General features: G+C 47.0%; 1 pseudogene across 1 annotated transcript; it reads right to left on the bottom strand.

Moving 5' to 3' along the window:
- Positions 1-5: 5 nt before the first annotated feature.
- Positions 6-26,812, bottom strand: LOC311129231 (aldo-keto reductase family 1 member D1-like; annotated as a pseudogene). Its single transcript has 8 exons — positions 26,776-26,812; positions 25,216-25,307; positions 25,092-25,129; positions 24,826-24,877; positions 23,851-23,971; positions 23,498-23,604; positions 23,148-23,279; positions 6-162 (listed from the first exon to the last, which is right to left on the bottom strand). The product of its transcript is annotated as an aldo-keto reductase family 1 member D1-like (transcript).

Consider the following 26,812-nt stretch of genomic DNA (forward strand, 5'->3'; position numbering starts at 1 on the left):
CCTTGTCACGGTGCTCCACGTTGGCAGGCCAGGGTCAGTGCTGTGTTGCAGTTGGTCTCGATCTGAGTGTTGTAGTCTGAGCCCATGTCCAGCAGCAGCTTGACCGCAGGGACGTGACCATTCATGGCAGCCATCAGAGAGATACCCAGTGTACTTCTAGTCCTGAAAGGAAGCAAATACACAGTGAGAGAGGTACGGACATGGAGAAGGGGAAACATTAGGGATGTAACGATTCACTGATAGGTATTGGTCCCCGGTTCAAATGTTTAAGATATGAGTGCATCGGTCCCCAGGACCCCAAACTGATCCAAATGTAACATGCATCGGTCAGAAAATCGATTCAAACGTTACGAATCGCCGGTTCACTAAATGTTTTTGTTCAAATTCCTTTCTTTCTACCTTCCTAAAATACATCATTTATCATTCATTTCTATTGGGCACAACATCAATCAATCAAATGTATTTATAAAGCCCTTTTTACATCAGCAGATGTCACAAAGTGCTATACAGAAACCCAGCCTAAAACCCCAAACAGCAAGTGTAACAGTGTTGCTTCCGTCCCTCTCCTCGCCCCTACCTGGGCTTGAACCAGGGACCCTCTGCACACATCGACAACAGTCACCCTCTAAGCACCGTTACCCGTCGCTCCACAAAAGCCGCGGCCCTTGCAGAGCAAGGGAAACAACTACTTCAATGTCTCAAAGGGAGTGACATCACCGATTGAAATGCTACTAGCGCACACCGCTAACTAGCTAGCCATTTCACACCGGTTACACTCACCCCCCTTTTGACCTCCTCCTTTTCCGCAGCAACCAGTGATCCGGGTCACGGCACCAATGTAACAGTGTTGCTTCCGTTACCTGTCGCTCCACAAAAGCTGTGGCCCTTGCAGAGCAAGGCAAACAACTACTTCAAGGTCTCAGAGCGAGTGACGTCACCGATTGAAATGCTACTAGCGCGCACCGTTAACTAGCTAGCCATTTCACACCGGTTACACAAGCAAAGCAGATGTAGAAGCACGATGGCTATGAAAAACTCCCTAGAAAGGCAGGAACCTAGGAAGAAACCTAGAGAGGAACCAGGCTCTGAGGGGTGGCCAGTCCTCTTCTGGCTGTGCCGGGTGGAGATTATAAGAGTACATGGCCATTTAAGGCCAGATTGTTCTTCAAGATGTTCAAACGTTCATAGATGACCAGCAGGGTCAAATAATAATCACAGTGGTTGTAGAGGGTGCAACAGGTCAGTACCTCAGGAGTAAATGTCAGTTGGCTTTTCATAGCCGAGCATTAAGAGGTCGAGGCAGCAGGTGCGGTAGGGAAAGAGAGTCGAAAACAGCAGGTCCGGGACAAGGTAGCACGTCCGGTGAACATGTCAGGGTTCTAAATCCAAGATGGCATAGCAGTGCGGTCATGTTCTTTGTTGTGTGTCTGTGTAAATAGCCTGTTTTTTTTTTTTTTTCGTACATATTTCCCTATCACACTTTTCATCCTTCTACAAAATATACTTTCCTGCAACCCGCCTCACTCAATGTGGAACGGATTCTATTATTGACTTACCTTTTATCTAGAATCTCCAGTTGATACCAACTAGCCAGCTAACTAGCTACTTGCTATTAGCCACCGTTAGCGGTTTTCACCCAGAACATCAGATTTTCTGCCGGAATAACTAAATCACTGGACATTAACACCGGATCGCAACTAGCTAGCCGCAACCGAATTGGATGTTACTGTTTGGCTAATCACCACTGCCCCTGAAGCAAGCACCAGTTAGCCTTGAGCCAGGCCCATATCCCGGCTATCTACCTCTCTGTCTACCGGACGGGAGTAGCCAGCTAACTAGCTACTTGCCATTAGCCACCGCTAGCGGTTTCTCACCATTGTCTGTGGCCTGCATTAACTACCAGCCAGCTCTAGCCTGGACTATTATCGGCCAGTCTGCACTGTCTGCACAGCGCGTTATCGACCCAGAACATATCGTTTTTTCTGCCGGAATCACTGATTCACTGGACCTTTAACACCGGATCATCGTAGCTAGATAGCTGCAATCGAATGGACGTTGTTGTTGGCTAATCAGCCTCGAGCTAGCCGCGAGCCAGGCCCTTCTCCCGGCTATCTACCTCTCTGTCAACCGGACGGGACCTCCTAGTGTTGACACGGAGCCCCGCCGATCCAACACGACTGGTCTGCCGACGAAATCGTCTGATGTGATTACATCAGGTTTCCCGCTACAACGTCGACCACGAAGATCCATCTGCTAGCCCCGGCCTGCTAGCACACGCTAGCCGTGGCCTCTTGCTTGCTAGTGCTATAGCAGCCCCCGAACTACCTCCGAACTCTCCTATTGCTGTTCACCGGACCTTATGATAACTCAGCTATACAGCTGATGCCTGCTGGACTGTTCCTTTATACGGTACCGCATCCTGTTTATGTTTAGCCTCAGCCCAAACTTTGTTGCCATTACCAGCTGTTGTCTTTGCTCTCGAATAACACCTGTGATTGCTTTATGCTTCTCTCCCATTTCAATATGCCTTGCTTATTGCTGTTTCGGTTATTTCTTATTGTACTATTTCACTGTAGATCCCCCAGCCCAGCTCAACCTGCCATAGATAGCTCCTTTGTCCCACCCCCCATACACACAGAGACCGACTCAATCGGTGCCTCCAGTGATGCTATCTCTTTCATCGTTACCCAACGCTTAGGTTTACCTCCACTGTACTCATATCCTTCCATATCCTTTTCTGTACATAATGCCCTGAATCTATTCTACAACGCCCGGAAACCTGCCCCTTTTTTTCTCTGTACCCAACGCACTAGAAGACCAGTACTTAAATCCTTTAGCCGTATCCTTATTCTACTCCTCCTCTGTTCCTCTGGTGATGTAGAGGTGAACCCAGGCCCTATAGCCCCCAGTATCACTCCTACTTCCCAGGCGTTATCATTTGTTGACTTCTGTAACCGTAAAAGCATTGGTTTCTTGCACGTTAACATCCGAAGTCTCCTCCCTAAGTTTGAGTTATTCACTGCGTTAGCACACTCCGCCAACCCTGAAGTCCTAGCAGTGTCTAAATCCTGGCTTAGGAAGGCCACCAAAAATTCAGAATTTTCCATTCCCAACTACCACATTTTCCGTCTCGATAGAACTGCCAAAGGGGGTGGGGTTGCAATCTACTGTAGAGATAGCCTGCAGAGCTCTATCGTACTATCCAGGTATGTGCCCAAACAGTTTGAGCTTCTACTTCTAAAAATCCACCTTTCCATAAATAAGTCTCTCACTGTTGCCGCTTGCTACAGACCCCCCTCAGCCCCGAGCTGTGCCCTGGACACCATATGTGTGTACAATCTAAACTAGATGCCCTCAATCTCACACAAATTATCAACGAACCTACCAGGTACAACCCTAAATCTGTAAACATGGGCACCCTCATAGATATCATCCTGACAAATTGACCCTCTAAAAACACCTCCGCTGTCTTCAACCAGGATCTCAGCGATCACTGCCTTATTGCCTGCGTCCATAATGGGTCCGCGGTCAAACGACCACCCCTCATCACTGTCAAACGCTCCCTAAAACACTTTAGCGAGCAGGCCTTTCTAATTGACCTGGCCCGGGTATCCTGGATGGATATTGACCTCATTCCGTCAGTAGAGGATGCCTGATTGTTCTTTAAAAGTGATTTCCGCTCAATCTTAAATAAGCATGCCCCATTCAAAAAATTCAGAACTAAGAACAGATATAGCCCCTGGTTCTCCTCAGACTTGACTGCCCTTGACCAGCACAAAAAATATCCTGTGGCGTACTGCATTAGCATCGAATAGCCCCCGCGATATGCAACTTTTCAGGGAAGTTAGGAACCAATATACACAAGCAGTTAGGAAAGCAAAGGCTAGCTTTTTCAAACAGAAATGTGCATCCTGTAGCACTAACTCCAAAAGGTTTTGAGACACTGTAAAGTCCATGGAGAATAAGAGCACCTCCTCCCAGCTGCCCACTGCACTGAGGATAGGAAACACTATCACCACCGATAAATCTACAATAATCGAGAATTTCAACAAGCATTTTGCTACGGCTGGCCATGCTTTTCACCTGGCTACCACTACCCCGTCCACCAGCTCTGCACCCTCCGCTGCAACTTGCCCATGCCCCCCCGCTTCTCCTTCACACAAATTCAGACAGCTGATGTTCTGAAAGAGCTGCAAAATCTGGACCCCTTCAAATCATCTGGGCTAGACAATCTGGACCCTTTCTTTCTAAAACTAGTCGCCGAAATTGTCGCAACCCCTATTACTAGCCTGTTCAACTTGTCTTTCGTAACGTCTGAAATCCCCAGAGATTGGAAAGCTGCCATGGTCATACCCCTCTTCAAAGGGGGTGACAGTCTAGATCCAAACTGTTACAGAACTATATCCATCCTGCCCTGCCTTTCGAAAGTTTTTGAAAGCCAAGTTATCAAACAGGTCACCGACCATTTCGAATCCCACCGTACCTTCTCCGCTATGCAATCCGGTTTCCGAGCTGGTCATGGGTGCACCTCAGCCACGCTCAAGGTGCTAAACGATATTATAACTGCGATCGATAATAGACAGTACTGTGCAGCCGTCTTCATCAACCTGGCCAAGGCTTTCGACTCTGTCAACCACCGCATTCTTATTGGCAGACTAAATAGCCTTGGTTTCTCAAATGACTGCCTCGCCTGGTTCACCAACTACTTCTCAGATAGAGTTCTATGTGTCAAATCGGAGGGCCTGTGTCACGGTTTCGGCCGAGGCTGCTCCTCTTCCTTGTTCGGGCAGGCTTCGGCGGTCGTCGTCTCCGGAGTACTAGCTGCCACCGTTCTATGTTTCATGTTCTTTTGGTTTTGTCTGTTCATAACACCTGTCCCTTATTTGTGTCTTAATTGTTCCCTTATTTAGTTCGTGTGTTTGGGTCAGGTGTTATGCGTGATTGTTTGTTGTCAGACTGCCTCTGTATGGTCTATTTTCTCTCGTTGTTGGCGTGTCCCGAGAGTTCGCACTGCGTGCGCTTTTCATGTGTATTTTCGCACTGTGTTGTGCGTAATTGTTTTGCGCCACCCGGTTGGGTAGGCGACTATTTTGTTCACGTGTTGAACAGTAACATAAAAGACGGTTGAAGTCATCCTGGTTCCTGCGCTTGATTCCTTTCCACTCATCTACACACACCACTCTGACAGAATCACGCATCAACCCCATGGAATCAGCAGGAGCGACCGCGCCGACAGCCGAGATGGCTGAACGTCTTCGTGGTCAGGAGGACCGCATCAACCAGGTCTGTCATGCCCTGGAGGGGGTGATGAATACTCTGCACCGATGGGAGACCAGCGGGGTTCCCACACCTCCACGAACCGAACCAGCCCCATCGGTCAGCCCCCCTGTCTCATCTCCGGAACCTAGTGGGATTCGGCTCTCGCTCCCGAGGGCGTACGACGGCTCCACTGCCGGGTGTCAAGGATTCCTGCTGCAGGTGGAGCTCTACCTCGCCACCGTACACCCGGCGCCCTCGGGACACGAGAGCGTCTCAGCCCTCATCTCCTGTCTCACCGGCAAGGCGTTGGAGTGGGCCAACGCCGAGTGGAGGAGAATGGACGCCGCTACCACGAACTATGCGGAGTTCTCCCGCCGCTTCCGTGCTGTGTTCGACCATCCACCGGAAGGGAAGGCGGCGGGGGAACGTCTATTCTACCTCCGACAGGGGATGAGGAGCGCCCAGGACTTTGCCTTAGAGTTTCGGACCCTAGCGGCTGATGCAGGGTGGAATGAGCGGGCCCATATCGACCATTTCCGCTGCAGCCTCCGGGAGGACGTCCAGCGAGAGTTGGCGTGCAGGGACACGTCGTTGACGTTCGACCAGCTGGTCGACATGGCCATCCGGCTGGATACCCTGCTCGCCACCCGTGGGCGTCCCGGAGGGGGGGGTTCGCCCATTCCACTCTCCAGCACCTCCGAGCCGAGCCCTATGGAGCTCGGAGGTGCTGGGGCTAGGGAACGCAGGAGGAGGAGCCCGAGGGGACCCGGCCCTTGCACCAACTGTGGTCGTGGAGGGCACACCGCGGCTAGGTGTTGGGGCGGGTCCTCCAGTGAGGGAGATGGCAGGTCACGCATTGGGGGGTCCCCCCAGGTGAGTAGGCGCCCTGCTTACCCAGAGCTTTCTGTCGTGCACCTAACCTTGCCTGTTTGTTTCCCACAGGTTGCACCTCGTTCCCAGCATAAGGCGCTGGTAGATTCAGGCGCAGCTGGGAATTTTGTAGATCGCCAGTTCTGTATAGAGTTAGGGATTCCCCTCCTTCCAGTGGATAAGCCTTTCCCCGTCCATGCCCTAGATAGCCGTCCGTTAGGGTCTGGGTTGATTAGGGAGGTCACAGCACCCATTCAGATGACGGCGCAGGAGGGTCATGAGGAGAGAATTCAGCTCTATCTGATTGACTCTCCTGCGTATCCGGTAGTGCTGGGTCTTCCCTGGTTGATGACTCATGACCCTATTATTAGGTGGCGAGAGAAAGCTCTTAAAGGGTGGTCTGCTCAATGTGAGGGGCGGTGTCTGGGTGTTTCCATAGGGGCGACCTCGGTGGAGAGTCCGAATCTAATGCCAGCACTGCAGATTCCCCCCGAGTATGAGGATTTGGCACTGGCGTTCAGTAAGACTAGGGCGGCGCAGCTGCCGCCTCATAGACGGGGGGATTGTGCGATAGATCTCCAGTCAGGAGCAGCTCTCCCGCGGAGCCATGTGTATCCCTTGTCTCAAGAGGAGAGAAAGGCTATGGAGACATACATCTCTGAGTCTCTTAGACAGGGATACATACGGGCCTCCGTTTCACCCGCTTCCTCAAGTTTCTTTTTTGTGAAGAAAAAGGATGGAGGTCTGCGCCCGTGTATTGATTACCGCGGTCTCAATCAGATCACAGTGAAGTACAGCTATCCACTTCCTCTGATTGCGACTATGACGGAGTCACTGCACGGTGCGCAGTTCTTTACAAAATTGGATCTTAGGAGCGCATATAACTTGGTACGCATTCGAGAGGGCGATGAATGGAAGACAGCGTTTAGCACGACTTCCGGACACTACGAGTATCTAGTCATGCCATATGGGTTGATGAATGCTCCCTCAGTCTTCCAATCCTTCGTCGATGAGATTTTCCGGGACATGCAGGGACAGGGAGTAGTTGTGTACATCGACGACATTCTGGTGTATAGTCCTACCCGTGCTGAGCATGTAGCCCTGGTGCGCCGAGTATTGAGGAGGCTGTTGGAGCATGACCTATATGTCAAGGCAGAGAAATGTCTGTTTTTCCAGAAGTCGGTCTCCTTTCTGGGTTACCAGTTATCTGCGTCAGGGGTGAAGATGGAGGTAGACCGGGTGTCAGCTGTGCGTAATTGGCAGACCCCAACCACTGTGAAGGAGGTGCAACGGTTCTTGGGTTTTGCGAATTATTACCGGAGGTTTATCCGGGGTTTTGGACAGGTGGCAGCTCCCATAACGTCTCTGTTAAAGGGGGGTCCGGTGCGCTTGCGGTGGTCAGCTGAGGCGGACAGGGCATTTGGGAGACTAAAGGACCTGTTTACCTCGGCGCCGGTGTTGGCGCATCCAGATCCCTCTTTACCGTTCCAAGTAGAGGTGGACGCGTCAGAGGCCGGGATAGGGGCCGTTCTTTCCCAGCGTTCTGGCACTCCACCTAAACTCCGTCCCTGTGCGTTCTACTCAAAGAAGCTCAGTCCGGCGGAGCGGAATTATGACGTAGGAGACAGGGAGCTGTTAGCCGTGGTACAGGCCCTAAAGGTGTGGCGGCATTGGCTCGAGGGGGCTCAACACCCTTTCCTCATTCTAACTGACCATCGTAACCTGGAGTACATCCGGGCAGCTAGGAGACTGAATCCTCGCCAGGCTCGCTGGACTATGTTCCTAGCCCGGTTTGTGTTTAAGATCACATACATCCCTGGGTCCCAGAACGGGAAGGCAGATGCTCTGTCTCGGCGGTATGACGCAGAGGAGAGGTCAGTTGAGTCCACGCCCATACTACCGGAGTCTTGTCTGGTTGCTCCGGTGGTGTGGGAGGTTGATGGTGAGATCGAGCGGGCGTTACGCACCGACCCGAGTCCTCCACAGTGTCCTGTGGGTCGGACGTACGTTCCGCTCGAGGTACGCGATCGCCTCATTTGTTGGGCTCATACGTCCCCCTCCTCTGGCCATCCGGGTATCGGCCGGACAGTGCACTGCCTTAGCACGAAGTACTGGTGGCCAACGTTAGCTAGGGATGTGAGGATTTATGTCTCCTCCTGTTCGGTGTGTGCCCAGTGTAAGGCGCCCAGACATTTGCCCAGGGGTAAGTTACAACCCCTGCCTATTCCACAACGACCCTGGTCCCACCTCTCGGTGGATTTTGTTACCGACCTTCCCCCCTCACAGGGGAATACTACCATCCTGGTCGTTGTGGATCGGTTCTCTAAGGCCTGTCGTCCCCGAGCTCCGGGTCGGCGCACGGCTGGAGCCGCGCGTCAAGGGGGGGGTACTGTCACGGTTTCGGCCGAGGCTGCTCCTCTTCCTTGTTCGGGCAGGCTTCGGCGGTCGTCGTCTCCGGAGTACTAGCTGCCACCGTTCTATGTTTCATGTTCTTTTGGTTTTGTCTGTTCATAACACCTGTCCCTTATTTGTGTCTTAATTGTTCCCTTATTTAGTTCGTGTGTTTGGGTCAGGTGTTATGCGTGATTGTTTGCTGTCAGACTGCCTCTGTATGGTCTATTTTCTCTCGTTGTTGGCGTGTCCCGAGAGTTCGCACTGCGTGCGCTTTTCATGTGTATTTTCGCACTGTGTTGTGCGTAATTGTTTTGCGCCACCCGGTTGGGTAGGCGACTATTTTGTTCACGTGTTGAACAGTAACATAAAAGACGGTTGAAGTCATCCTGGTTCCTGCGCTTGATTCCTTTCCACTCATCTACACACACCACTCTGACAGCCTGTTGTCTGGACTTATGGCAGTCTCTATGGGGGTGCCACAGGGTTCAATTCTTGGGCCGACTCTTTTCTCCGTGAATATCAATGATGTCGCTCTTGCTGCTGGTGACTCTTAGATCCACCTCTACGCAGACAACACCATTTTGTATACATCTATATCCACGTCTATCACCCATACTACCGACGCCACAATGCAGGAGGCCAGGAGTATGGGGGTGTTGTCTCTGGGCCTCTCCTCTGTGTCATACAGCCGGGACAGTGCGTCTGCCTTCACGTTCTTCATACCCGGAATGTATGACAGTGTAAAATCAAACCGGGTGAAGAATAGGGCCCACCTGGCCTGGCGAGGATTCAGCCTCCTCACTGCCCGGATGTACTCTAGGTTATGGTGGTCCGTCCAGACGAGGAAAGGGTGTTTTGCCTCGGACAACAGCCAACAGCTCCCGATCACCAACGTCGAAATTCTGCTCCGCCAGGCTGAGCTTCTTAGAGAAGAAGGCAGAGGGGCGGAGCTTGGGTGGCGTACCCGAGCATTGAGACAGGACAGCTCCTACCCCAACCTCGGATGCATCCACCTCCACTACGAATGGTACTGATGAATCGGGGTAGGCCGGTACTGGGGCTGAGGTGAACAGACCCTGCAGTTTGCTGAAGGCCAGGTCAGCCTCAGCAGACCATCGGAGCCGGGATGGCCCACCCTTCAACAGGGAGGTAATGGGAGCTGCGACCTTGCCAAAGCCCCGGATAAACCTCAGATAGTAGTTGGCAAAGCCAAGGAAGCGCTGCACCTCCTTAACCGTGGATGGAGTCTGCCAATTACGCACGGCTGAAATGCGATCTCCCTCCATCTCCACACCTGAGGTGGAAATGCGGTATCCAAGGAAGGAGACAGACTGCTGGAAAAACATACACTTCTCTGCCTTAGCATAAAGGTCATTTTCCAACAGTCGGGCCAGCACCTTGCGAACCAGGGACACATGCTCGGCGCGCGTAGCGGAATACACCAGGATGTCATCGATGTAGACCACTACACTGCGACTAAGCATGTCCCGAAACACCTCGTTAACAAAGGACTGGAAAACTGAGGGAGCATTCATCAAACCATAGGGCATCACCAGGTATTCATAATGCCCCGTGGTTGTGCTGAATGCTGTCTTCCACTCATCTCCCTCTCGGATACGCACCAGGTTGTACACACTCCTGAGATCTAATTTGGTGAAGAAGCGCACCCCATGCATTGATTCAATCACCGAAAGAATAAGTGGGAGAGGATAACTAAATCTTATTGTCTCCCTGTTCAGTGGTCGATAATCAATGCACGGGCGCAGACCTCCGTCCTTCTTCTTCACAAAGAAGAAACTCGAGGAGGCGGGAGAAGTGGAGGGACGTATATACCCCTGGCGCAGGGACTCGGTGACATATGTTTCCATAGCCACCGTTTCAGCCTGTGATAGGGGGTATATACAGTGGGGAGAACAAGTATTTGATACACTGCCGATTTTGCAGGTTTTCCTACTTACAAAGCATGTAGAGGTCTGTAATTTTTATCATAGGTACACTTCAACTGTGAGAGACGGAAAAATCCAGAAAATCACATTGTATGATTTTTAAGTAATTAATTTGCATTTTATTGCATGACATAAGTATTATGATCACCTACCAACCAGTAAGAATTCCGGCTCTCACAGACCTGTTAGTTTTTCTTTAATAAGCCCTCCTGTTCTCCACTCATTACCTGTATTAACTGCACCTGTTTGAACTCGTTACCTGTATAAAATACATCTGTCCACACAATCAAACAGACTCCAACCTCTCCACAATGACCAAGACCAGAGAGCTGTGTAAGGACATCAGGGATAAAATTGTAGACCTGCACAAGGCTGGGATGGTCTACAGGACAATAGGCAAGCAGCTTGGTGAGAAGGCAACAACTGTTGGCACAATTATTAGAACATGGAAGAAGTTCAAGATGACGGTCAATCCCCCTCGGTCTGGGGCTCCATGCAAGATCTCACCTCGTGGGGCATCAATGATCATGAGGAAGGTGAGGGATCAGCCCAAAACTACACGGCAGGACCTGGCCAATGACCTGAAGAGAGCTGGGACCACAGTCTCAAAGAAAACCATTAGTAACACACTACGCCGTCATGGATTAAAATCCTGCAGGGCACGCAAGGTCCCCCTGCTCAAGCCAGCGCATGTCCAGGCCCGTCTGAAGTTTGCCAATGACCATCTGGATGATCCAGAGGAGGAATGGGAGAAGGTCATGTGGTCTGATGAGACAAAAATAGAGCTTTTTGGTCTAAACTCCACTCGCCGTGTTTGGAGGAAGAAGAAGGATGAGTACAACCCCAAGAACACCATCCCAACCGTGAAGCATGGAGGTGGAAACATCATTCTTTGGGGATGCTTTTCTGCAAAGGGGACAGGACGACTGCACCGTATTGAGGGGAGGATGGATGGGGCCATGTATCGCGAGATCTTGGCCAACAACCTCCTTCCCTCAGTAAGAGCATTGAAGATGGGTCGTGGCTGGGTCTTCCAGCATGACAACGACCCGAAACACACAGCCCAGGCAACTAAGGAGTGGCTCCGTAAGAAGCATCTCAAGGTCCTGGAGTGGCCTAGCCAGTCTCCAGACCTGAACCCAATAGAAAATCTTTGGAGGGAGCTGAAAGTCTGTATTGCCAAGCGACAGCCCCGAAACCTGAAGGGTCTGTATGGAGGAGTGGGCCAAAATCCCTGCTGCAGTGTGTGCAAACCTGGTCAAGACCTACAGGAAACGTATGATCTCTGTAATTGCAAACAAAGGTTTCTGTACCAAATATTAAGTTCTGCTTTTCTGATGTATCAAATACTTATGTCATGCAATAAAATGCAAATGAATTACTTAAAAATCATACAATGTGATTTTCTGGATTTTTGTTTTAGATTCCGTCTCTCACAGTTGAAGTGTACCTATGATAAAAATGACAGACCTCTACATGCTTTGTAAGTAGGAAAACCTGCAAAATCGGCAGTGTATCAAATACTTGTTCTCCCCACTGTATGACTCCTGGGAGGTAGAGCGTCTACCCGGAGGTTTATCGCACAATCCCCCGTCCGATGAGGTGGTAATTTAGTCAACTGCATTTTAGAAAACGCTTGCGCCAGATCGAGGTATTCAGGGGGAATGCGCATGGTGGAGGTACTGTCTGGACTTTCCACCGTGGTTGCACCAACGGAAACATCTAGACACCCTCTGTGAGCCCTCTGCAGCCATGAGAAGGTGGGGTTGTGGAGTGCTAGCCAAGGGATACCTAATACCACAGGGAAAGCAGGAGATTCAATAATCAAAAAAATTACCTGCTCAAAATGAGTCTCCTGGGTGATCATGGTGACTGGTATCGTGACCCTATTGGTCGACTATCGAGTGCTCTGATGGGGAGTGGAATGGATAGGGGAACCAATGTTATGCCTTTACGGCGTGCGAATGCCCTGTCCATAAAGTTCCCAGCTGTGCCTGAATCGACTAGCGCCTTACACTGGAGAACTACCATAAGATCGGGAAAGTGGATAGGTAGGGTACAGTGTGCAGCAGAGGGCTCTGAACAAGTGTGGGTGTTCGAAAGCTGGGGTGATGCGTGAGTGCCCTGCCTGCCGCCTCCCGGCCCAAAAGAACGTTGACTACAACATGTGGTGTATTGTCCCTTCATGCCACCAGAGTGGCACTGTCGCTGTCATCCTCCGCTCTCTCGGCCGGCGGCTCCACCCAGCTCCATCGGCTCGGGATCCGAGTCGTCCGGGGTGGAAACGGGCAGACCCCTACCAGGACGTCCTCTGGCTGCCAGCAGGTTGTCCAAACGAATGGCCATATCCACCAGTTTGTTGAAGGACAACATGGTGTAACGGCAGGCTAGCTCCCGTCGGACGTCCTCCCGCAGATGGCACCGGTAATGGTCGATCAGGGCTTGCTCATTCCACCCGGACCCCGCTGCCAGCGTCCGAAACTCCAATGCGAAGTCCTGCGCGGTCCTCGTCCCCTGCCTCAGATGGACCAGTCGCTAACCTGCCTCTCTAGCCTCGGGCAGGTGAAAACCGCCCGAAAGAGGAGAGCAAACTCCCTGTAGTCCTCCAACACGGCTCCTCCTTCGTTCCACACCGCGTTGGCCCACTCCAGGGCTTTCCCACAGAGGCAGGAAACGAGGACGGACACCTTCTCCTGCTCCGGCCTGATGCTGGCGAAGTAATGCTCCAATGGGAGGAGGAATCCCTGGCACAGCGCCGTCGTCCCATCAAATGCCCGTGGTCGGGATATCTAGATCCCTCCAGGTGCTGGGGTGTAGGTGGCTGGTTCCGGTTGGCCAGCTGGTCTCGACAGATCGGGTTCTCTCCTCTCCAGGCGTTGGACGACCTGAAGAACCCGATCCATCGCTTTCCCCAAGCTGGCCAGCATCGTGGAATGCTCCTGGACCCGTGCCACGACTCCAGGCATGCGCTCTTCTCCCGCTGACTCCATATTCGGGTGGGTGATTCTGTGATGAGGTGGAGTCAGGCGCAGGAGGGTAAATCACAGAATAACAGGCTTTAATCCACAAAATGCAGGTTTACGCAGAACTGCGTCAAACACACTCAAGGGCACGAAAACAGGTGCACTGGAAAATACAAGGCACACGGGAAAATACTCCCGTCGAACAAAATACACGAGCTCCACCGAGCTTCACTAACCTTCACAATAAACAATCACTCACAAGGACAAGGGGGCAGAGGCAACACTTATACACAGACTAATTAGGGGATTAGAACCAGGTGTGTGTGATAACGAGACAAGACAATTGTGATGATGATTGGGGCGGCAGTGGTTAGTACTCCGGTGACGACGAACGCCAAAGCCTGCCCGAACAAGGAGGGGAGGCAGCCTTGGCCGAAGTCGTGACACACACCTGTCAGGTGGATGGATTATCTTGGCAAATGAGAAATGCTCTCTAACAGGGATATAAACAAATTTGTGCAAAAAAATTGAGAAATAAGCTTTCTTTTTCCTTTTTTCCTTTTTATTTTTTACATTCCAAAAATAAAAATAAACGTATACACACGAATGAAAACTTACAGACACATATAAACAATGACTACATCTCATCTGCCCATTTCAATGATAAATCATTAGATTTTTCCATTGTGTCAATGATGGGGGATTGATTGACTTCCAATTTTTTTGTATACGTTTTTTCAAAATGAGTGATGAGAAAAGAATCGTCCAGCCCATTGGGTATCTCACTACACTCCCATATGTAATGTGTTGAAATATGCAGACAGATGGATTAAAAGTACATTTATGTTGTAATACTTTTGACAGCCAATTTTCTAGCTCCGCCCACAACTTCTGAACTTTATAGTATGAAAAATGTATGCACTCACTAACTGTAAGTCGCTCTGGATAAGAGCGTCTGCTAAATGACTAAAATGTTTTTAAAAAATAGCATTCCCAAAAAGCATGGATTATTGAGTCATTATTAGTTTTAAACTTGAGACATTACTCTGCCGTTGTGCTGTAGAATTTGTGAATTTTGTCTTTTGTATAATAAATTCTATACATTATACATGGATTAAGCATACATTTTTGTTAACTGTAATTTCGTTAGTTATGCTCCAACTTTCCCTCCATTTTATGCCAACATCTGTTTGTTTTTTAATCTTGGTTCCAATAGTAATATTTTTTTATTGTCAGTTGGATATGCTCTCTGCAAGGTTTTGTAGATATTTTCTATCGTATTGTCACGTTCGTTGAATGACGGGTCAGACCAAGGTGCAGCGTGATATACGTACATGTTTATTTTAACTGAATAAACACCACAACAAAACAATAAACGAAACGTGACGTCCAAGGTCTCTCTCACACCACACCACACCACACCACACCACACCACACCACACCATACCATACCATACCATACCATACCATACCATACCATACCATACCATACCATACCATACCATACCATACCATACCATACCATACCATACCATACCATACCATACCATACCATACCATACCATACCATACCATACCATACCATACCAGGAACAAGATCCCACAACTAGACTGTGCCAATAGGCTGCTTAAGTATGGTCCCCAATCAGAGACAACGAGCGACAGCTGCCTCTGATTGGGAACCACACCGGCCAACATAGATCCACACATACTAGAATATACAACATAGAACATACACAACAAAGAATATACACACCCTGACTCAACATATAAGCGTCCCCTGAGTCAGGGCGTGACACGTATGAACATCCTTTTCTGACTCAAATAAGATTCCCTCAAGGTTGCTTTGATGTGCAAAAGATTTCAAATTGAAATGTTGTGATACAGTATGTAACTTTTAAGTTTCATTAGTCAGTCCAAAATTACTTTATAATTCTGTAATGGAAATACATGTATTTCCTGATACCAAGTCATTTACAGTTTCTATGCCTTTAGTTTTCCATGTGGGCCAATTTATTGATGAATTCTGAAAAGCTATCCAAGGATTATTCCATAAGGTTGTGTTTCTAGGGAGTGATATTGGTTCTTATAAATTACGTTTCATTTTCTTTCATATCGTTATAGTGTTCTTAACTAGGAAGTTGTTAATGTTCTTAGATTTATCCTTTGAAAATAGACACGTAAAAATATTCTGGGGATGAGCATGTGCATCTTCAATATGTACCCATTGTTAATCTTTAGTGCATTTAACGATATGTCGCAAGTAAAAGCCTTGGGTAGCGAGTTGATACAATTCCAAGTCTGGAAGGTTAAAACCACCCTCAGACTTAGGAAGATGTAAAACTTTTCATCTGTTATGACCGAGTATACTTTTTTAAAGAATGTCTTCGGTGGGGTAATTGGAATTACTGAAAATAGATACAAAAACTTTAGCAGCCATTCTATTCTAAAGAGATTTTTATAAGCTTTTTATGCGTATGGAACATTTCGGGGATCTTTTATTTCGGCTAATAATAATTAATAATAATTAGTGATTTAGCAGACGCTCTTATCCAGAGCGACTTACACTTTACATGTTGCGTTTATATTTTTGTTCAATGTATTTAGCTAATCATCTCGGATAGACAGTGCACAGCTCCAGTGAACTGTAGAAACTAGTACCGCCCCCGTGTTGAAAAGCCTGCCTTCGAGGGTGGGAACACAATTGGACAAGGAAGAAGGGATCCTGTCAGGCCAGGAAAAATGTGTCAACCTAGATATCCTGCAAATCCAATGGCTCTATTGAACAAGGACAACCATATCTACTCGCTGCTAGCATGATCGTGCAATCGGCAAAACACAAAGACCACAATAATTGCTACAAAACATGACTCCACTCCATAAAACATTTTTTATCAGACAGCAGGCTCAATCAACCAATGTTGTCATTGGTTGAACACTCCTGAAAAACCTTTCATCACTCATAATTATGTTGGGACACTGGAAAAAACAGGCCAAATAATGTCTAGAGGTGACGTTTCCCTTTAAGGCTTCGGCCCACCACCTATAGCTATACTTTGTAGAAATCATGCCTTGATAATATTTAGACATTTTTGCTACCATTCCAAATATGTTCATTTTGTTTTTATATTATTACTAAGTTCATGGTGTGTAGCTGTCACGTTGTATAATGGTTTGAAGACAGGCGCAGGAATACGTATTAGGGGTTTTATTACTCCACCCAACACAAACACGGATATATATACAAAAGGGATGTAACCCAAACAAAGAGCGAGGCGTAACCTCTACACCAGGGGTGTCAAACTCATTTTAGCTCAGGGGCCACATGGAGGAAAATCTATTCCCAAGTGGGCCGGACCGGTAAAATCATGGTATATATAACTTAAAAACAACAACTTCAGATTGTTTTCTTTGTTTTAATACTATCAACATAAAACATAAAGCTGGAGCCTGAGGACAGTGTGTCCAAAATAGTACAAGCACAACATCACTATTAATCATAAAACACCTGAAGTTTATTTGAAAATTCTAAAGAAAAAGAACACACAAACACACAATGCCTCAGTGATTCACAGAAGTATATCACAGATCACAGAACTATATCAGGGTGTCATTTCTCAGGCAGAAATGTAGATACAAATAATGAAATCCTGTTCCCCAAACAAGTGCAAGAACCACAGAGTCAAGAATAGGTTAAATATACAAATAAAATAAAATCAATTAAAAACAATAGCACATCAACATAAAAACATATAAACATAAAGCTGGAGCCTGAGGACAGTGTGTCCAAAAGCACAACATCACTATTAATCATAAAACACCTCAAGTTATTTGAAATTCTGAGGACAAACAACACACAAACACACAATGCCTCAGTGATTCACAGAAGTATATCACAGATCACAGAACTATATCAGGGTGTCTCATGCAGCACTTTAAGTGGGGTTGCATAGTTTATTTGACTCCTGATACCTGGCATCTTTTAGCTTTCACCAGCGCATCAATATCAGGCGTCACATCCTGAGTGGCAGCCAACTTCAGGATGGGATTCAAGTGCTTGTGCGTGAGCCTTGAGCGCAGCTTTGTTTTATTCATGACGTTATCCATCTTTAATGACTTGCAACACAAAGCCTCCTGGTGCAAAATACAGTGAAAAGTCCAAAAATCACGTCCTCCATTTGCAGATTGCACTTTCTCTCTGAACTTTGTCACAACGCTGCTTTTTTCCCGATAATTGAGGGCGCACCATTTGTAGCCAGGCTGACAGCGCAGGACCAGTCCACTCCGACCCTGTCCAGCGCGCCGACGAGTGCAGTGAAAATATCAGCTGCTGTCGTTGTATCTGTCATCGGCACCAACTCCACGAACTCCTCGGTGACGGTCAATGTGTCATCAACTCCGCGGATGAAAATGGCCAGTTGTGCAACATCTGTAATGTCCGTGCTTTCATCAATTGCAACCGAAAACGCAATAAATGACTTTACTTTTTGCTTCAACTGGCTGTCCAAATCCACTGAAAGATCGGAAATCCTGTCTGCAACTGTGTTTCTTGTCAGGCTGATATTTGCAAAAGCCTGGTGCTCTTCTGGGCACACAATCTCTGCTGCCTTCATCATGCATGTTTTTACAAATTCACCCTCACTAAATGGTTTTGAAGCCACTGCGATTTCATTAGCAATGAGGTAGCTAGCTTTCACTGCAGCGTCACTGATGTCTCGGCTGTGAGTAAACACAGACTGCTGTTTCTTCAGACCCACCAACAGTTCATTCATCTTCTCTCTTCTCCGCTGTCCTTGAAAGTTGTCATATTTGTCGGCATGAAGACTCACATAGTGGCGACGAAGGTTATATTCTTTCAGCACTGCAACATGCTGTGAACACACCAAACATACAGCTTTCCCATTCAATTCCGTGAATAAATAGAAGGATGACAATTTTTCTTGGAACACTCTGCACTCTGCGTCCACTTTTCTCTTTTTTGACAGAGACATATTGGGGCAATGAGGGTGCCAAAGCACATAATGTTAAAAGTAGAAGCCGTAATAAATATCGCGGGCAAAACAAAGTAGCTCATCCGGACTGGCTGCACTTGCTTGACCTATTTGCTCTGCCCCGGTATAAACAGTTTGCTTGCTTAACACAATTGCTATTGCGCCATCCAGTGGACGCAATTGGAACAGCAGTTTCTTTTATTGAAAAATTGCAGCTCATTTTTATACTTTACAAAATCATCTCGCGGGCCGGATTAAACCCGTTTGCGGGCCTGATCCGGCCCGTGGGCCGGACGTTTGACACCCCTGCTCTACACAATACATGGGACGAGACCCGTAAACAACAAGAGCACAATACACGGTACGCATGAGACCAACGGACATGGGACAATAATCGAGAAGAACAATGGGGAACAGAGGGCACATATATACACATACTAACCAGGGGGAATGGGAACCAGGTGTGCGTAATGAGACAACACAGTCTGGGGTTGGTGGTAATGATCCATGTCAGTGACGCCTAGAAAGCCGGTGACATGAACAGAATGAGCAGCAGTACCAGGGGATCTGTGACAGTAGCTAACCCACAGACTTGGCTATATTTAGCCACTCCTACATTGTCTGGCTAGCTAGTGTACATAATAGCAACTGTTGCTAGATAAAATTAGCTAGCTAATTCCTCTCGTCTTGAAGAACAGTAGTACAAATGCTCTATGCTCTCGCAGCCAGTCAATAACAACAATAATACTTTGTTATACAGTACCAGTCAAAAGTTTGGACACACCTACTCATTCAAAGGTTTTCTTTATTTTTACTATTTTCTACATTGTAGAATAATATTGAAGACATCAAAACTATGAAATAACACATATGGAATCATGTAGTAACCAAAAAAGTGTTAAACAAATCAAAATATACAGTGGGGAGAACAAGTATTTGATACTTTTATTTTTATTTTATTTCACCTTTATTTAACCAGGTAAGCCAGTTGAGAACAAGTTCTCATTTACAACTGCGACCTGGCCAAGATAAAGCAAAGCAGTGCGATAAAAACAACACAGAGTTACATATGGGGTAAAAAAACATAAAGTCAAAAATACAACAGAAAATATATATACAGTGTGTGCATGGATACACTGCCGATTTTGCAGGTTTTCCTACTTACAAAGCATGTAGAGGTCTGTAATTTTTATCATAGGTACACTTCAACTGTGAGAGACGGAATATAAAACAAAAATCCAGAAAATCACATTGTATGATTTTTAAGTAATTCATTTGCATTTTATTGCATGACATAAGTATTTGATACATCAGAAAAGCAGAACTTAATATTTGGTACAGAAACCTTTGTTTGTAATTACAGAGATCATATGTTTCCTGTAGGTCTTGACCAGGTTTGCACACACTGCAGCAGGGATTTTGGCCCACTCCTCCATACAGACCTTCTCCAGATCCTTCAGGTTTCGGGGCTGTCGCTGGGCAATACGGACTTTCAGCTCCCTCCAAAGATTTTCTATTGGGTTCAGGTCTGGAGTCTGGCTAGGCCACTCCAGGACCTTGAGATGCTTCTTACGGAGCCACTCCTTAGTTGCCCTGGCTGTGTGTTTCGGGTCGTTGTCATGCTGGAAGACCCAGCCACGACCCATCTTCAATGCTCTTACTGAGGGAAGGAGGTTGTTGGCCAAGATCTCGCGATACATGGCCCCATCCATCCTCCCCTCAATACGGTGCAGTCGTCCTGTCCCCTTTGCAGAAAAGCATCCCCAAAGAATGATGTTTCCACCTCCATGCTTCACGGTTGGGATGGTGTTCTTGGGGTTGTACTCATCCTTCTTCTTCCTCCAAACACGGCGAGTGGAGTTTAGACCAAAAAGCTCTATTTTTGTCTCATCAGACCACATGACCTTCTCCCATTCCTCCTCTGGATCATCCAGATGGTCATTGGCAAACTTCAGACGGGCCTGGACATGCGCTGGCTTGAGCAGGGGGACCTTGCGTGCCCTGCAGGATTTTAATCCATGACGGCGTAGTGTGTTACTAATGGTTTTCTTTGAGACTGTGGTCCCAGCTCTCTTCAGGTCATTGACCAGGTCCTGCCGTGTAGTTCTGGGCTGATTCCTCACCTTCCTCATGATCATTGATGCCCCACGAGGTGAGATCTTGCATGGAGCCCCAGACCGAGGGTGATTGACCGTCATCTTGAACTTCCTCCATTTTCTAATAATTGCGCCAACAGTTGTTGCCTTCTCACCAAGCTGCTTGCCTATTGTCCTGTAGCCCATCCCAGCCTTGTGCAGGTCTACAATTTTATCCCTGATGTCCTTACACAGCTCTCTGGTCTTGGCCATTGTGGAGAGGTTGGAGTCTGTTTGATTGAGTGTGTGGACAGGTGTCTTTTATACAGGTAACAAGTTCAAACAGGTGCAGTTAATACAGGTAATGAGTGGAGAACAGGAGGGCTTCTTAAAGAAAAACTAACAGGTCTGTGAGAGCCGGAATTCTTACTGGTTGGTAGGTGATCAAATACTTATGTCATGCAATAAAATGCAAATGAATTACTTAAAAATCATACAATGTGATTTTCTGGATTTTTGTTTTATATTCCGTCTCTCACAGTTGAAGTGTACCTATGATAAAAATTACAGACCTCTACATGCTTTGTAAGTAGGAAAACCTGCAAAATCGGCGTATCAAATAATAGTTCTCCCCACTGTATGTAATATTTTAGATTCTTCAAAGTAGCCACCCTTTGCCTTGATGACAGCTTTGCACACTCTTGGCATTCTCTCAACCAGCTTCATGAGGAATGCTTTTCCTACAGTCTTGAAGGAATTCCTACATATGCTGAGGACTTGTTGCCTGCTTTTCCTTCACTCTGCGGTCCAACTCATCCCAAACCATCTCAACTGGGTTGAGGTCGGGTGATTGTGGAGGCCAGGTCATCTGATGCAGCACTCCATCACTCTCCTTAGTCAAATAGCCCTTACAAATCAAATCAAATCAAAATGTATTTTTCACATGCGCCGAATACAACCGGTGTAGACCTTACAGTGAAATGCTTACTTACAAGCCCTTAACCAACGATGCAGTTTTAAGAAAGAATACAAAACAAATGCACAAAAAAAGACAATATAAAATAACAGTAACAAATAATTAAAGAGCAGCAGTACAAATAACAATAGCGAGGCTATATACAGGGGGTACCGGTACCGAGTTAATGTGTGGGGGCACCGGTTAGTCGAGGTAATTGAGGTAATATGTACATGTAGGTACAGTTATTAAAGTGACTATGCATAGATAATAAACAGAGAGTAGCAGCAGTTTAAAAGAGGCACGGCAAGCAGTAGTAAGCGGTAGCAGAGAGACCCCCCCGCCCCTCTTCTATGACTAGGGTTGCTGGAGTCTTTAACAATTTTTAGGGCCTGGTATAGAGGTCCTGGATGGCAGGATGCTTGGCCCCAGTGATGTACTTGGCCGTATGCACTACCCTCTGTAGTGCCTTGCGGTCAGAGGCCGAGCAGTTGCCATACCAGGCAATGATGCAACCAGTCAGGATGCTCTCGATGGTGCAGCTGTAGAACCTTTTGAGAATCTGAGGACCCATGCCAAATCTTTTCAGTCTCTTTAGGTGGAATAGGTTTTGTCGTGCCCTCTTCACGACTGTCTTGGTGTGCTTGGACCATGTTAGTTTGTTGGTGATGTGGACACCAAGGAACTTAAAGCTCTCAACCTGCTCCACTAAAACCCAGTCGATGAGAATGGGGGCGTGCTCGGTCCACTTATTTTCTTGTAGTCCACAATCATCTCCTTTCTCTTGATCACGTTGAGGGAGAGGTTGTTGTCCTGGCACCACACGGCCAAGTCTCTGACCTCCTCCCTATAGGCTGTCTCATCGTTGTCGGTGATCAGGCCTACCACTGTTGTGTCATCGGCAAACTTAATGATGGTGTTGGAGTCGTGCCTGGCCATGCAGTTATGAGTGAACAGGGAGTACAGGAGGGGACTGAGCACGCACCCCTGAGGGGACCCGTGTTGAGGATCAGCGTGGCGGATGTGTTGTTCCCTACCCTCACCACCTGGAAGTGGCCCGTCAGGAAGTCCAGGATCTAGTTGCAGAGGGAGGTGTTTAGTCCCAGGGTCTTAGCTTAGTGATGAGCTTTGAGGGCGCTATGGTGTTGAATGCTGAGCTGTAGTCTGGAGGTGTGTTTTGGGTCATTGTCCTGTTGAAAAACAAATGATAGTCCCACTAAGCGCAAACCAGATGGGATGACGTATCACTGCAGAATGCTGTGGTAGCCATGCTGGTTAAATGTGCCTTGAATTCTAAATAAATCACCAACAGTATCACCAGCAAAGCACCCCCACACCATCACACCTCCTCCTCCATGCTTCACGGTGGGAACCACACATGCGGAGATCATCCGTTCACCTACTCTGCGTCTCACAAAGACACGGCGGTTGGAACCAAAAATCTCAAATTTGGACTCATCAGATCAAAGGACAGATTTCCACCGGTCTAATGTCCATTGCTAATGTTTCATGGCCCAAGCAAGTCTCTTCTTCTTGTTGGTGTCCTTTAGTAGTGGTTTCTTTGCAGCAATTCGACCATGAATGCCTGATTCACGCAGTCTCCTCTGAACAGTTGATGTTGATGTGTCTGTTACTTGAACTCTGTGAAGCATTTATTTGGGCTTCAATCTGAGGTGCAGTTAACTCTAATGAACTTATCGCTCTTAGGGATGACTACCACCCCTTTCTGGATGTTGAACCGCAGGGCCATCTGAGCTGTGGTCTTCTTGTACTTGTGGGCGATGCACACCAAGAGCTGATCCTCTAACAAGGGCGGACAGGTGAAATGTAAACAACACGGTTTAGAAATTATATTTTAGGGATGTATATCTAGCTTTACATAGCTACATGCATTTTTTGCTCAATCTTTTTGGAGTCTAATAGCTGTACTTATCCGATTGACTATACCATTAATCATTGGATGAATTGGGTTGTCCTCATCCAGTGTAATCACAACTGATTATGTCATTGATTATTATTTTCTAATGTAGTGCATTAGTTTTACCAGGATGCATCTCTTGGTGTTCCTATGGAGCTGTTTCCCACAATGACGATGTCGTTCTGCAACTATTCAAGCAGCTTTGGCTGAGTGAAATATGGATGACATTCAACCTGTGTTGAGAGAAAATAAAGCAATCAGCTCTTATACATGTTTAGTAACATTGTAATTACTACAGTTACAACATTGTTGTTACATAGTACTTTAGTAGTTGGAGTTCATGGTGTTCATGGTTGTGTCCCAAATGGTTCCCTATTCCCTATATACTGCACTACTTTTGACTAGGGCCCATAGGGCTCTGGTAAAAGTAGTGCACTACATAGGGAATACGGTGCCATTTGGGATGCAACCCTTTCTACCTGATTTGAGACCAGTCTGTTAGAGGCCTGGTCGCCTCAGGATCAGCTCCAACTGCCGCTTGTTAAAGTTGGAAACTCCCAGAGATTTGGTTAGGCCAGCATGTTTGCAAGCCTCCAAATCCTGTTTTCATGGAAGGAAAATAAAACAAAACCAAGAAACTCAAAACACATACACTAAAAAGACATCTCATTCATTCTGGCTAAGCACTCTAAAAGAAAAGGAACACAATACTGAGAAAGGTCAGGAACCAGACTTTTTTTTACCCGATATGCAATTGGTAGTTACAATCTTGTCCCATCGCTGCAACTCCCCATGGACTCAGGAGAGGCGAAGGTCGAGAGCCACGCATCCTCCGAAACACGACCCTGCCAAGCCGCACTGCTTCTTGACACACTGCTCACTTAACCAGGAAGCCAGCCACACCAATATGTCGGAGGAAACACCATCCAGCTGGCAATTGAAGTCAGCTTGCAGGCACCCAGCCCGCCACAAGGAGTTGCTAGAGTGCAATGGGACAAGGAAATCCCGGCAGGCCAAACCCTCCCCTAACGACGCTGGGCCAATTGTGTGCTGCCTCATATGTCTCCCGGTCACGGCCAGCTGTGACACAGCCTGGGATTGAACCTAGGTCTGTAGTGATGCTTCAAGCACTATGATGCAGTGCCTTAGACCGCTGCGCCACTCAGGAGCCCCAGGAACCAGATTTTATCCTTCACTGCAAAGTGAACAGGATGGATTTTACTACCATTAATGGCCTTGGCCTTGACCTTTGGTTTACAAAACTGTATTTCTACGTCAAGGGGTCATCCGCAAGCTGAAGCTGTCTTTCACACTTTGTGAATTTAGAATACAATTGTGAATGCATATATATAATTTTTTTACCAAGTGTGGTGCAGTGTACATCAGTAACTGGCAAGGATCCATCCTTGAACTAATTTGAATCAGGGGTTGTTATGCAGGTCTAGTTGGCTTACCTTCCATGTGGCACAAACATCTGTTTCATGGTATCCCGAGTGGCGCAGCGGTCTAAGGCACTGCATCTCAGTGCTTGAGGTATCACTACAGACCCCCAGGTTTGATTCCAGGCTGTATCACAACCGGCTGTGATTGGGAGTCCTATAGGGTGGCGCACAATTGGCTCAGCGTCGTCCGGGTTTGGCTGGTGTAGGCCGTCATTGTAAATAAGAATTTGTTCTTCACTGACTTGCCTAGTTAAATAAAGGAAAAAATTAATAAGTACTTCCCATTCTCACCCTTGGGGTAGAATGTGTCTCCTGGCTTCATGAAATTACACATTTTAGGTAAAAATGTAGAGTGATAGAATTGTATTCAATATTCAGTTAGGACATGGGTCGTTGCTGTACCTTGAAGGCAGTGGCCATTTCAACAATGTATAGGTCCACATAGTCAAGCTGTAAGGTCTGACCAGCTCCAGAGGATGGAAGGTATTCCACAGCTACACATTTTTGGAGAAGATAAAAATATTACTTTTTTTTGTTGACATAGGCTCTATGATCACAATAGAAGACAGTCAGTGACCTTGCCCACTACTAAAATACATTTGATCAAATACTTCATGGTTTGATTAGACCAAAACAGCCGTTTGAGTGTATGCCTTTCAAACATTCTCAAAATACACACCTTTCCACAGTGGAAGATATCCTCTCTGTTTTATATTAGAACATATGGAAGTCCAGTACAGAAGTCCAGAGAGGACATATGAACATTATGTCGAGATCACAACTTATTTATCTCATGATCATGACATAACAAAAGTTGTTTTCTCAAGATCAGGAGATAATTTTCTCATGATCACTACATAACAAAAGTTGTTTTGTCGACATCACGAGATAAACTCTATATATCTAAATAGGAGTGGATGTATTGATGATAGATTGACAGTATGGCTGATGCCCCGTGTACACTAGCATGCGGTAAATTGCCGCGTGCCGCTTCAGCCGCCCAGAGTGGCTCGCTTGTGGGCGTGCTGGCAGCATTTGGCAGCACGTTCGATTGTGCGTCAAGAATTCAGCATAGCAAGTTTGTATGAAGGTCTGGTTATTCACAGGTAAATAATAATATGCTCTAAACCGCTCTGGTAACAACCAAACTTTGCTGCCCTGTTTCCAATCATCCACATGGCTGGGAGAACCTATTCAAGTAAATACAACTCAAATGAGCTGCTAACGTAGCTAGCTAGATATCTAGCCAACTTTACGTACTGTATAGATAGCTAGCTAAGTGAATTACATTTTACCAGCTACCTAACTTCATATTAGCTAGCTATCTTGATATATCTATCACTGTAAAAAAACAAACTCCAAATGCATTTGTAGGTAGCTAGCTAACTGCCATGGAGGAGGGTGAAAGGATAGCTGCCTCATCTGTCAAAGTGAGAGAGTAGGCTATTCTGGATAGGGCAGGTACTTTTGTGTAGTTCCAGTCCCTAGAAGTGAGGACAGAGAACATAATATTTAGTGCTGTCTAATTTGAGTATAATTTAGTCTGTTTCTTGTGTGGTTTTCTGTCCTCAGATACAGAGAGCTCTGAACTCCTGTCTGCAGATGAAGAGGTCCCAATGAAGAGCAGTGGTTCTCAGTCGTGGTCCTGGGGACTCAAAGGGGTGCACATTTTTGTTTTTGCCTTAGCACTACACAGCTGATTCAAATGATCAAGTCATCATCAAGCTTCAAGTGGTATTTATGTATTCATTTGTGACGCTATCGTTGATATGATCCTGCTATTGTCACATGCTACACATGCACATATCTATCCAATGTTATCATGATTTGTTACAAGGGATATTATACTTTACTAATCCACAATGACCTGGTGATGTAAAAGTCTAACAATATCATTATCTTCCATTATCCTACAGATACCTTGTAACTGGAGATTCCTTCAAAACGATTGCCTACAGTTACCGTGTAGGGCACTGCAAGGTTGGGTGACCAGGGCCAT

This window comes from Coregonus lavaretus (genome assembly GCF_964263955.1).
Source record: "Coregonus lavaretus genome assembly, chromosome: 5".
NCBI classification, from domain to species: Eukaryota; Metazoa; Chordata; class Actinopteri; order Salmoniformes; family Salmonidae; genus Coregonus; species Coregonus lavaretus.